The following is a 14,350-nucleotide window of genomic DNA, read 5'->3' on the forward strand; positions in this document are numbered from 1 at the left end:
GGATTGGCCTGTGTATAACCTGTAAGTGTCAACACAGATTAAAATATATTGTCTGGTAAACGTAAGTGGTAGATGCCAATTTTGAACAAAGGCTTCTAGTGTTTTTAGTAAAATCTGAAGTCACATACAAAAGGTAAGCAGATGTTTCAGATAGTGAGACTATCTACTACTGCATTAATGATACACCAGTGTACCTGATCTGCCAGTCCCACAGGGTAACAAGAAACTGGGACACTGAATGCAGAGCTGCAAATAATATCACGGTGAAAAGTTCAAAAAATAGTAGGGTGCCTGGGTAAATGCCAAAAAGAGCTTTAGTCCGTCATTCCTTTCTTTCATCCATCCATCCACTCTTTCCTTTTGTTACAATTTTGTTACTATTTCTTGAAATATTTTAGCAAAATTATTCAAGGACTCAATATTAAATCTTAACAAGCACACTGTAAATAAAGAAAAAAAACCTCAATGGAATATTATTGCCAAAAAAAAATTAAATTAAATCTGCTAGCATTGTGAGGACTACTGATAAGTGTGTGTTTAGAAAACATGTATGTCATTATTATATCTGCAGTTATATCTGCAGTGGGTAGAGCCCAACAAGAATGTGAAGACCTTGGAAAATCTATGGTTGTCAATTCAGATGCACCTGTAGCAGCTATGAGTCTTACAGCCTAGAGGAGTGGTTTAGACAAAATGCACTTTCATTTTAAAAATATTAATTGAGTTGAAGTTGTTTAACCACTTACCACAGTACTAATTTTATATAACTTTTAATTTGCACATGAGGTTATTTTTATGCAGACAGGACAATACACCTAACTGCACTGCACATCTCTAGATTTTTAAACAAAACAAACTCAAAACCCACAGGAAAGTTTAAGGGTTTTTTAGCAATAAAATAGTTATTAATCCCTTTACTGCCAAGCACTTTTTGAGATAAAAAATATTAGCATGACTTTAATTTGAAGCAAGGAATGCATAGCTAGCATATAAACATAACATAACAAAACCATTTTATGTATAGATCACCTTAAAGACACACTTAAAAACTAGAATTATGTAAATGGACATTATTTTTATTTTTCACTTATTCGTTCATCTTTTATGAAATATATTTGGGAAAGTAAAACTTAAGACAATATACAGAGCCCTTTATCTTCCAAGAAAGACAGGGTCTGAAATCTTAGCATACAAGCAAAAAGGCAATTCATCTCACATACAGCAGATGTGACAAAAAAATATGAATACAAATGGTCAAATACATTGTCAGGCCTCTCACATGTCCCAATTTCAGATGGACAGTCTCTTCATTTGAAGGCCTGGTATTATTCATTCCAGGCAAATCTGCCTCTTTCTCTTGGGCGTCATGTGTGTGTGTCTGCATGGATCAGTTTGTGCGTGTCTGCGTTGATCAGTGTGTGCATGTGTATCTGCATGGGTCCATGTGTGTGTGACTGCATGGATCAGTGTGTGTATCTGCATGGATCAGTGTGTGCATGTGTACCTGCATGGGTCAGAGTGTATCTGCATGGGTCCATGTGTGTGTACATGTGTGTGTTTGCATGGGTCAGTGGGTATGTTTGTGTCAGTGTGTGTGTCTACATGGATCAGTGTGTCTGTCTGCATGGGTCGGTGTGTGTGTTACTGTATGGATCAGTATGTGTGCCTGCATGAATCAGTGTGTGTGTATGTGTTTCTGCATGAATCTCTGTGTGTGTGTGTGTGTGTGTACATGGATCAGTGTGTCTGTGTGCCTGCATGGATCAGTTTGGGTGTCAGTTAACATCCGTCTGTGCATAGGTCACTGATTGTGTGTGTGTGTCTACATGGATCAGTGTGGGTGTGTCTGCATGGATCAGTTTGGGTGTCAGTTAACATCCGTCTGTGCATAGGTCACTGATTGTGTGTGTGTGTGTGTGTGTGTATGTGTATGTATGTATGTATGTATGTGTCAATGATTTCATTTATGCACAAAGAACGTTTTTAATAAAAACAAATAAAAAAATTAAAAAAATATGTTTAAAGGAACACTATAGTGTTAAGAATATAAACATGTATTCCAAAAAACTATAGTGCTTCTGTCCCTACATACAGGGCTAGATTAAGAGTCCAATGGGCCTGGTGCTGACATTTATGAGGGGCCTAAGTACAGAATCTTATCGACCAAAAACAGTCATACCTCTCAAGCATTATGTATCTGGTGGAGATTTTGTCAGAGGGAAACTCATAGGATGCAGCTATAAAAAAAACTCAAATTCTATTAAAATATGATAATCTCTCTCTAGTTCATTCATCTTATAAGTAAATCCATACCCCCTAATAGCAGTGTCCAGTGAAGCAGGAAGTCAATGGGTGGTGTAAAAGGGTGGGCCACTGACGCAGAAAATGTAACCAGAACTTTCGAAAGGGCCGAACATGCCCAAAAAGGAGGCATGTCTGCCGAAAGAATTGGAAGGCTAGCCTGGCATGAATGCATGTCAGGCTGCCTGCCAATAGTGCATGCTGGCCAACAGCATCCTGAGCTTGGCATAAATGCGTCTAATGATGCGCTCGCTCCATGCTTTCTAAAGACTGTCCCCTAGCACTCACATGTCCTTACCTTCTTACTAGCAGGTAGAAGCTCCTGGTATACAGTCCGAGACAGAGAAAAGGTGGATGTAGTGAGTGTAGAAGAAAGGGAACATGCCACAGTGTTAGAGATACCAAAGTCAGCATTACCTAAACTAATTTCATTTCAGCTAGTCCACACAAGTTTTGTTTCCATATATCCTTTTTGAGTTTCCATACTTAAGCAAGAGTATGTGAAGAGTACTTAGGAGTGCCACCTTTCTTGGAAAAAATATAGGCCTTATCAATTTGCATAACTAATTATGTACGTGTGACATCACATGATGTAAATTACAAGGAGTGATAGAGAAAATTCTGTGAAATCACCAAACAACTACTTAGTTTGATTCTGCTGTATAGATGGATTGCTCCCAGTGTCTCCCTGTCTCCCAGTGTCTCCCTGTCTCCCAGTGTCCCCTAGTGTCTGTGTCCCCATGTCACCAGGGGACACTGTGAAACAGGACACTGAGACACTGGGGGACACTGATAATATGTATCACAGTGTCTCAGTGCCCCATGTCTCCCAGTGTCCCTATGTCTCCCGGGGACACTAAGAGACATGGGGGACACTGGGAGACATGGGGACACAGACACTGGGAGACATGAGGACATGGACACTGGAAGACATGGGGACACTGAGACACTATGGATACTGGGAGACTAGGGACACTGAGACTCTAGGTACACTGGGAGACATGGGAAAACCGACACTAGGGACATTGGGAGACATGGGGACACTGAGACACCAGGGACACTGGCTGGGAGACATAGGGACACTGAGACACTTGGGGACATTGTGTCCCTAGTGTCTGTGTCCCCGTGTCTCCCAGTTTCCCCATGTCTCAGTGTCCCCATGTGTGTCTGTGTCCCCATGTCCCCTAGTGTCTCAGTGTCCCCATGTGTGGGTGTCCATGTCTCAGTGCCCCATGTGTGTCTGTGTCCCCAGAGGTCTCCATGTGTCTCCATGTCTCATAGTGTCCCTTAGTGTCTCAGTGTCCCATGTCTCCCTGTAGACTTTACCCCATCCCTTACTTCTCTGAGCTGTAGGCTGTCTCTGCAGGCTGGGAGCTGCTATCTGGACTCTCTGTGCTGTGTAGCTACTCCCCCGTGGATCAGTAAGTAGAGCGATGCAGGTATATGCTGTAACTTCCTATCCCTGCCTCTCTCCACACACACACACACAGCCTAGAGTCTAGAATATAATAACAAATTATGCATTTGTCTTGGGCAAATAGCCAATACTCCCAAAGTCTAGCATTATTTTCACTATTATTTATTTTTGATAATGTATGCTATTGACTTGCCTCTTCTTCCGGCATACCAAAAAGAGTTCAGAAATAATATGAAAGATTTGAAATATCTTACTGAGCTTCATCTGTTGTGGCTGCTGTAAAAGATGCTTGATTCTAATATAGATTATTTAACAAATTCTTAGATGCAATTAACCAATCAGTATTTATGAGCTCTTTTGCGCTCTAGCTATCTCATACAAAGCTAATTTAGAGCAAGAAACTCCTCCCACTGAAAGGTGTGTCCAATGCATTCTGATCAAGTTTACAAAATTTTATAAACGTATATTACATACTTTTAAAAGTTTTTCTTTATTTTTTGTTTATAGATTTCTTTAAAAGTGTTTGCTTGCTGGTTTTCAAAAAATAATTGCCGTGAGATGAATGTCCCCTTAATTTATTCTGTATTGAGCTAGCTCAGCAAAGTGCTGTTAAAACGGTACTACTGTTAGACTTTTCTTTTGTTTTTAATTGCTGTACTTGTTTCCAAACAAGTAACTCAGTATGTTCTATCAGTGATGAAGCTCTGCAGAAGCATGCCACTGGATCACAAGGGAACCTTGGAGAGAACACAGGTAAGCGGGCATACTGTTACTGTAGTGGGCTGTAGAGGTTTTGCTGCTTGGAGTAACCCTTTAATAACTCTGTCCAAAGTGTGTTTCTTTTTTTTTTTATAATTCTTTCTTTTTTCATTGACAGGCATTACAGGAATAAATCATAAATAAATCAAGTTCTGTGTGGTCTGTGGCATAGATAGTAGATGGGTTGTGTCCAAGGGCATGATAATCTCATCAAGCATTTGTAACCTTTCATACATCAGTCATATTTTATTCAGGCAGTACCTTATTCATTTTCGTGCGGTCCAAATGCCGTCAGCCTTTTTTGTTTTTTAAAAACCTAATAACATAGTAACTGAAAGAATTAGAACTTAATCATCAAATACCATAAATGAGAATAAAAGAAAAAAATCCTCAGCTATCTCTGTGAAAATGTAGTTTAAAGGGTTTTGGGAAGAAAAAGTGGGAGCTTATGCACTCCTTCTATCTCCTTCATTTGCCCTAGTGCCCCTGGGTGGTGTTGCTACGTAGTACATGTAAAGTCTTACACTGATTGATACTGTGCTTGCCGCTTCCCAGATATCCTGCCATACCCTACTCTTCTGTACTTCTCCCAGTTCTGCCTCCCACTGGTCCATATAGGTCAATTACCCCCAGTCAGTGAATTCTGAGCTAATCGCGTTGTATATGGTGGTAATCAGACCCTTGCTTCCCATTTCCCTGTCACACAGTGTTTTAAAGAAAGTCGGGGTTCGCTTTGTAGCCTCCCACATTTTGTTTTGTGTCGCGAAATCTCTTAGCTGTATATATCTAAAAAAATCCCTTGGAGCCAGGGTGTGATGTAATGAGAGGTTGTCAAAGGCAACAAATGAGTGGTTAGGGTAAAGGTGTTTAAATTTCTATAGACTGGCTCTTTCTAGCCCTGCAAAATCCCAAGCGTGCATGCCAGGTGTGAAGGCCCTATTCCTGAGGAAGGATCAGTATCTGTGTCTGCATGAGTGATGGTTCTGAGATCAGTGCTAACTTCTTTTTGACTCTGTCCCAGAGGTGCCATAATGGTTGGACAATCAGTTCACAGAAGTTCTCTGCGCTGCTTGTCCATCCATATGTAGAACTGTGGGAGATCAGCTCCCATCAGTCCAGACTCCAAATCGACCCATCGTCTCTCGTCTGGGGCGAATGCCACAGGGTGATCTGGGCCAACAGCGCTGCTACGTAGTGCATGTAAAGGTTGGATATATCTGTGAAAATGTAGTTAACGGGTTTTGGGAAGAAAAAAGTAGGAGTTTATGCTCTCCTTCATCTGCCCTAGTGCCCCTGGGTAGTGTTGCTACGTAGTACATGTAAAAAACAAAGAAAAACAAGTTACCTGCACTCACTCCTTAATCCCTATGTATTTTTAAACAAATGGAGGGTTTTTAGTTACCTCCAATGGCCATGAGAGGAGGCTCAAGGAAGCAAGGTGAATAGTTAGAGTTAGACCCACCTAGGGGGGTCTGCCTTGACGTTGGCAGATGGGCTCATCCTCTCATGGCAATTGTAGGTAACTAAAAAAACCTCCATTTGTTTAAAAATACATAGGGATTAAGGAGAGAGCGCAGGTAACTTGTTTTTCTTTGGTTTTTACTAAATATTGGGGCTGATGTGTACTGTAGTCATTTGCAGCCGCCCAGTGATGGGAGTGAGCGCAGGACTTATCTTTCTGCATTTGTATCCATTTTTTGTATCACTCAGCCTTGTTACAATGCAGCCGCCCATCCCATGTGTTCCCTATTAAGGGTTAATAATGTATAGGGGTGAATATAAAAAATACCCCTTTCTGTCTCAGTAGAGATTTTTGCCAGAGGCTCAAGGAAGCAAGGTGAATGGTTAGAGTTAGGACCCACCTAGGGGGGTCTGCCTTGACGTTGGAGGTTTTTTAGTTACCTCCAATGGCCATGAGAGGATGAGCCCCATCCTCTCATGGCCATTGGAGGTAACTAAAAAACCTCCATTTGTTTAAAAATACATAGGGATTAAGGAGAGAGCGCAGGTAACTTGTTTTTCTTTGGTTTTTACTATATATTGGGGCTGATGTGTACTGTAGTCATTTGCAGCCACCCAGTGATGGGAGTGAGCGCAGGACTTATCTTTCTGCAGTAGTACATGTAAAGGTTGGGTAGACCCAGTCGCTCATGGGCGGTAAAGGACACATCTGGAGATGCGTTGCCTCTTCCCTCCCCATATGAAATAATTTATTGCCGATTGCAGACCCGCCAAGTGGCCCCCTGGACAGCAGCACAAGGAGCACCTGGAAGTAGAAAAGTATTTGTGGTAGGACATTCATTTTTATTGTGTGTATTCTGCCTATTCATGATAGGGGCATGGAGGTCCACCTTTTCAAGTTAGTCTTTTAGAGTATGGGTGATGGAGTCATAGTTTATTGGTCCTAGTCTGGTTGGGTCAGAGGATAACTGTATGCCCAGGTATCTAAAGGTATCTAAAGGACCCCGCAGCCCATATTGGGTCTGTAGCAGCAGCACATCCTAGGCTCCCATGTGGAACGGCATGACACAGGACTTCCCTAGATTAACCCTGTCGCCTGAAATGTCCCTAAAGTGGTCTAGTAGATCGAGTAGTTGGGTAGGAAGTTTTGCAGCTCTGTCAGTGTGAGCAACACATAATCTGCGTAAGCGTTTTTTGCTATTGGAATACATCTGATGTGGGGATGCTCCCTAACTAGGTGAAGGAGTGGCTCTAGGGATAGTGCAAATTGCAGAGGAGAAAGGGGGCAACTCTGCCTGATCCTGTTGGTCAAGCTAAATGGGATTGGGCCGCTCCTGGCACTTGTATCTGTGCCTTGGGAGATGTGTATAGCGCCTTAATGGCCCCTATGAACCTGTCCGGAAAACCTCATCTCCCAATTAGTCTGAACAAATAGGGCCATACAACCCCGCCAAAGGCCTTCTCCGTGTTTAGGGATAGGACAAGAGAAGGCCTTTCCAGACCCCGCCACCCACCACAGCAGATCTGCAGCTCTTTTAGTGTTTTCGGAGAGCTGCCTTTCTTTTATGAAGCCCACCTGGTCAGGGTGGATCAGGCTCCGTATCAGATCAGTGGGTTTAGTCTCCCTGCCAGCAGAGTTGCAAACAGTTTAGCATCGGTGTTTATAAGGATATTGGTCTGTAGCTACCCACCTCAGTTGGTTTACCTTCTTTGTGTAGCAAGGTGATATTGGCTAGTTTTCTATCATTAGTGAATGGTGTGCCTCTTTTCACCAAGTTAAAGAGTGTATTTAGGTGTGGGACTTGTATGTCACTGAAGGTCTTGTAGTACCCTCCACTGTAGGCATCTGATCCTGGGACCTCTGAGCCCTACAGGGCAGGAATTGCTGCCTGTATCTCGTCCGGGGTAAAATCCGATTCTAGGATGAGTTTTGATCCCTCTGTAAGCGCCGGGAGTTTAAGGGAGGTAAGGAAGACTTCCAGGTCTACTCTATAGTCTGGGTCGGTTAGAGTCTTAGTGGGGGAATGATTTTATAGTTTGGTGAAATATTCCTTAAAGGGGAAGTGGATCTCATTGGGGGTCATAATTATCAGCCCATTTGCAGTATTTATGGCCGCTATAGGCTCATGGCACGTCCTAGGTCCCAGTCCTCTTGCTAGGAGGGAGTCCATTTTGTCTCTCTTTTTTCATTTTGTTTATAACAATTTTGTTTATAGCAAAAGGACAAAAGCATAGTGCAGAGCTTCTATGTACAATAACCGGTTACCTGAATACATGTGACTTCTATATTTTTCCTGAGGAAGTCTGAGCAATAGGACGAAACGCGTAGGGCTGTGTAATAGACAATATTTTAACTGATTTTTTTATGCTTTTATTTATTTTTGCATTTGTTTTTAATATATTTAGAAGAAGAGTATATTCCCTGTTTTTGCCCGTTTTCCCGTATCGAATGTTAATCCTGGAAGTGCAATTCATATTAAAGAGTGATTTTTATCTTGAAGCTCTGCCCTTTAAGATATAAATCCATCTTTGTTCTTTTTCTATTTATTTATATGTGCTCAAGTAATCTGGAGATAATTACCCATTCTAGGAGATATGTCTAAAAGCTAAATATTTTTGTGAGTGCATCCAATCACGGATATACTTTTGGTGTATGTACAATACTTCTCTATGTCTTTGTTTATTTTATATTTGTAGATATATCTGGTTTTGGTTGCATTTTTTAATATTATTTCTTAGGCCAATGGATATGGGATCAGAAAATATACAGTTCCTCTTCAAAGCACACTAATTTGTTATCTTTGCTATGTTCTTCCTTCTCCCAAATTGCATTTTTGAGCCAAGTCTCAATTAAAATTTGTTGGAAGCCACCATATACATAGTTACATAGTTACATAGTTACATAGCTGAAAAGAGACTTGCGTCCATCAAGTTCAGCCTTCCTCAGATATGTTTTTGCTGTTGATCCAAAAGAAGGCAAAAAACCCAGTCTGAAGCGCTTCCAATTTTGCAACAAACTAGGAAAAAATTCCTTCTTGACCCCAAAATAGCAGTCAGATGTCTCCTTGGATCAAGCAGCTATTACCCCACTAATTAGAAATTATATCCCTGTGTGTTATGTTTTTGCAAGTATTTATCCAATTGCAGTTTAAACATCTGTATAGACTCTGACAAAACCACCTCTTCAGGCAATGAATTCCATATCCTTATTGCTCTTACTGTAAAAAAAACCTTTTCTTTGCCTTATATGAAATCTCCTTTCTTCAAGCCTAAATGTGTGACCTTGTGTCCTTTGTATAGCCCTGTTTATGAATAGATTTCCAGATAATGGTTTGTATTGGCCCCGAATATATTTGTATAATGTTATCATATCCCCTCTCAGGCACCGTTTTTCCGAACTGAAGAGATTTAAATTTTTTAACCTTTCTTCATAACTAACATGCTCCATTCCTTTTATCAATTTTGTAGCTCGTCTCTGCACTTTTTCTAGTGCCATGATATCTTTCTTTAGAACAGGTGCCCAAAATTGCACAGCATATTCAAGGTGTGGTCTTACCAGCGCTTTATAAAGAGGCAAAATTATATTTTCATCTCGAGAATTTATGCCCCTATTTATACATGACAAAACCTTACTGGCCTTAGCATCAGCAGATTGACATTGCATATTGCTACCTAATTTGTTATCTATAACAATTCCCAAATCCTTCTCGTGTGTGGTTATCCCTAGTTCACTACCATTTAGGGTGTAAATTGCTTGTGCTTTCTTAACACCGAAGTGCATAACTTTGCATTTTTCTACGTTAAATTTCATCTGCCATTTTAGTGCCCAGTCCCCCAATCTATCCAAATCCCTCTGCAGCAAGGCAATATCCATATAGCAAGTAAGGCACCATATAGCAAGAAACAGGTTCCCTATACCCTCCTTACATCGGGAGTAACAATATTCCTTTGAGATTTTGTTATTATCCCCCTTCTTAAACCCATATAGCATAAACTCTACATAGTAAATACATTCACACACACAAGGGTTTTAATCAAAATCCAAGCTATTTAACACTGTCCAGGTTCTGCAGACTTCAAAAAAAGAAAACATTAACATAGTAAAATAAAAATTAAATGTGCTGATGGAAATTCACTCACAAAATAGGTTGTAAATTAATTGCCTTGGGGTGCATTTCCTTAGATGGTTGGTGGCTATAGAATGTCTCCTTCCCTCTTGGCACCGATCTCTCTACACCTGTTCCAATGAACAGGACTCAACCTGGATCTTCACTCAGGTACTATTAAACTATTAAACAGAACTCAGGGTGGGTTCCAAGGTTCTCAAAAGTTATTTATACAACTAAAACTATATAAATAAAAGGATAAAAAAGTGCGGTCCAAGGCATTTCGCCCAGCTTATGGACTTCTTCAGGGACTTCTTTGAGGGGCTGCTTAACACATAAAGTTAACAAAGTAACTGTGGGTTCCCTTTTCGCATGCAGTAGCTCAGAATACATATGTTTTGTTATCTTAAAAATTAGTAAAACAAAATATTAGATCTAAAGAGGCATGGGGCTGCATGTTAACTGAATGAAAATACATTTAGCTGGTGTAATTTGCATAATATATTCACTATAGTTGTACACAATGGCTTTATTAAAAAAAAAAAAAAATGGATGCTGTGCGATCCAGTGAATCTATTGCAGATAAATAGGTTTTTAATCTTAACGTTTGGCTGATTTCCTAGTTATGATGAGTGCGTGTTCTGTTGCACAAACTAAAAAGCATTTTTCAGAATTTGATGGCATAATATATACATAACTATTAGACTCATTTAGTTGCCATCTACAAATGAATGAACTCTTCCTGTAACTAAACCGATAAACAGCGAAATATAAAATTATCACTGTGGCCAAATAACATAAATGTACGGAGGAATTCAGATGAGACATGGTAATATCATAAATCGTAATGGCATATTCTAAATCAGAAGTACAGCCTTTTATTTAGCTCTAAATAAGAATGTAAAGGATGAATAAACTGTGGAGATTATAATAAATGCTATGGAAACCAAATTTATGGAATTATATCAATATAATGAATCTGTTTTATACCAATGATTGATGCAGAATCCTTGAAAAATACAGAAAATCTACAATTAAAAATAAAAGCAGCTTGGAGTTTGTTAACTGTAAACCCACTGTGCTCTGCAAAGAGCTATTTTTCTTGCAAACACTTTACATTGTGACCATAAACAGAAGTATAACTTAAAACTACAAGTCCCCAGTGCAAGAATAGATGAAGAGCCCCCTCTTTGCCCCAACTGATGGGGGGGACGTGATGTGTGTGTGTGACTGGCTGAGTGTGACATGTGTGTGGAACTGTCTGGAGTTGGGTGTGTGTGTGAGATTGGCTAAGTGTGATACATAGGTGTGTGGTTTGAGTGGAGTTAGCTATGGGGGGTGGGGGGGACACTATCGTACGATGTGTTGGAAGCTTCCCACCCCCTATTTTTTCCTAAATTTTTAATAAAAAATAAATAATTTGGTTTTTTTGACACTCTCCTGTTTATCTTTTTGGTGGTCCAGCTTGGGCTCCAGGGTTTGGTCCAGTGGGAGAGCATATGGAGTGAAACTCTGGCTGGTGCAGACCACAGTAAACCAGGAGGCAGTGTGATAACTCGTTTACTAAGTGCCATGACTACAGAAGAAAGACAGATAAGCCAAACTTTCCTGAAGTGAAGTTCTCCCTGCAGTCTGATCCTTGGGGATGTAGCACCTCTGAATGCAGAATTCTGGTCTGAGGGAGGATTCAAGTGACATCGTACGGAGACTGTGCTGCCAGTGGTCATCTGTCACTAGCATGTTATGTGTGCTGACAAAGGATGCAAACTATGCACAGACTGACATTAGCAGCCCAGAGATGGAGTAACACCTCGGTAGCAAAGTTCAGTATATCTGGATGTGCAGCATTTCTTAGTGAATTACTGTACATACAGACTCCAAACCTCATGAACGCTTGAAAATACTGAAGTGGTTTATAGAGAAAACCCTTTAATTTACTTATTCAAATCCCACCTTACTTATTAAAAGAAAAAAGAAACAAATATGTCCCCAAATCACAAATATTTTTGTCCATGTGCATTTAATTTCAATTGTGCTAACAAGTGTGCTTTAAAGGACCACTAAGGTCACACAGGCCACGTCATCTCAATGAAATGGTCTAGGTGTAGTGGTCCTTTCAATTTAACCATTTAAGGTAAAACATTACACTGACAGCCACTTGAGATGCCTCTGCTGCACCGACCAAGTAAAACTGTACTATGAATGTGCACAAGGCACTCACCACACATGTCCATCAGGTTCCAATGCTCAAAATGGAGGAGATCCTCTTGAGGAAGGCATCTAGCTGAAACTACATGACTATCTTTTGCAATATGATATATGAATAAAATCTAATTTTTCATGATATGGTGTGCTATGGGTTTCTTTTTCTACCACACTGGTGGAGGCCATGCCTCCTCCATGAAGTCATGAGAGGCTAAGAGGAGCCTTGATGCTGGTAAAAGGTAAGTAAAAAACTTTATTCTATAATTTTTATGGGACACATGGAGGACCTACCTAACCAAGTTTGTATTCATATCTCGTTAGAGTTCCTTTTTACCTAGCAGGTTTGTTTCCTTTTTTAGTTAAATTCGTGAAGATATTTTTGCTTTATCTCCTATGAAATCCCTTTACTGATAAATGAATGGCTAAGATGTATCTTATCCCCAGTCTTTGTAGTATACATACTGAAACATCATGTGCATACTATGCAATAGATATCCTCTACTGTGTATGATGAATAGTATTATTGCAACTGAAACCCTGGAGCTCTAATTAAAATGTATATATGTAAAACAAAATTATAATAATTTAGGGTGACATAGCTATAAAGGCATTACAATGAAATACAGGACATACGTACGTATTAGGATATATGGTCTTAAAGCTACCGGTAATTAAAAATCACAGGTTAAATAAACAAATGAAAAGACACTACTGCTATATCACCAGGCGTTAAAAAAATTCCTAGATTTTTGTTCACTTTTTGAAATCACTTATAAAAGCCAGATAGAGATGAGAATAATGGTATAGTAAGAATATGTAGTGATGATTCCTACCAATCTATCTCATATATGAATTTGAATGTAGGTCATCATTCTCTGGTGTTGAAGAGCCATATGATGAACTTTTTGGAATTTGTCTTCTTGTACCTACCTCTTTTGCCCAGGGTACGTGCAAGCTGTTATTGAATATCTACTTACTACAAGAAAAAAAACTTGAAAAAAGCGGATCTTAAAAAGCAATCTATTTTAAATCTCTGGTGAAAATGATTGTGTTTGTCTTTCACCTTAAATTATGCAAGGGAAAGATAATACATGCTCCAGTTTCTTAAACATAAATAAATAAATGTAGAAACTTTAACCTCCGATATAATTTACAAATACGAATCCAGTGGTGGGTCAGCATGTATATATGTGGGTGACCCCTTTTTATGGTTAGAACTGGTAAAAGCTATTTGTGAATATTGCATATTGAGAAATTGAATTATGATATTCTAATGAGATGAGATGCACATTTAAAACAATAGTCCATTTCAATGGAATGCGTACTATAATTTAGAGATCTCATAATGAAAATTGTTACCATTAATTTAGAAAATATATTGCGACCAACTGAACAGAATGAAGACTAATTTGGATCAAACAGAAACACAGTTTAATGGAAACAGCCATTTGTTTAAATGCTTGTTTGTTATTAGCAGAGTAAAAAGACAAAGTGCTATGAAATTCATTTATTTATTTAAACTAGCATTGATGCCTAGTTTAATGTCACACCTCTCTCATTTTATTCATTTTTTTTTTCTTTTTTCAGTGCACGGTAGCACAAACATGACTTGTATGTTACAACAGCAAGAACAAGCCTAATTAAGAATTTCAAAGTAAACATAGTCACAGCATTTGATAAAGCTGCACAGTTTTTTTTTTTGTTTTGTTTTTTTTTTAAATGAAGCAGGTTCAGGCAAAGTATGTCAGTAGATGTGGAAACCTGTGTAAATAAAGTAGGCATTACATACTGACATTATGACTAATCTGAGTATTAAGATAGTGGATAATATTGAAAGAGTATAAACTATGCTACATGAGTGATGGTGAATACTGGAGGCAAGCCAGGCGAACCCTTTAAACGTAGATCAATGAAAAGCGGATAATATCAGACGGACATTGAGTACTGCGCACCAACAATAATATTAATGCTAGTAATAATAATGCTCCCCCTACAGGCTGGGTGGTCTTAAGATAAAAGGTGTAAGGCTAGGTATAGCAAGGTCTTATAAAGCATGTGTGAAACAGTTTAAATTCAAAACATGGACAGGCCACTACAGAAT

The sequence above is a fragment of the Pelobates fuscus genome, chromosome 2, assembly GCF_036172605.1.
Source record: "Pelobates fuscus isolate aPelFus1 chromosome 2, aPelFus1.pri, whole genome shotgun sequence".
NCBI lineage: Eukaryota > Metazoa > Chordata > Amphibia > Anura > Pelobatidae > Pelobates > Pelobates fuscus.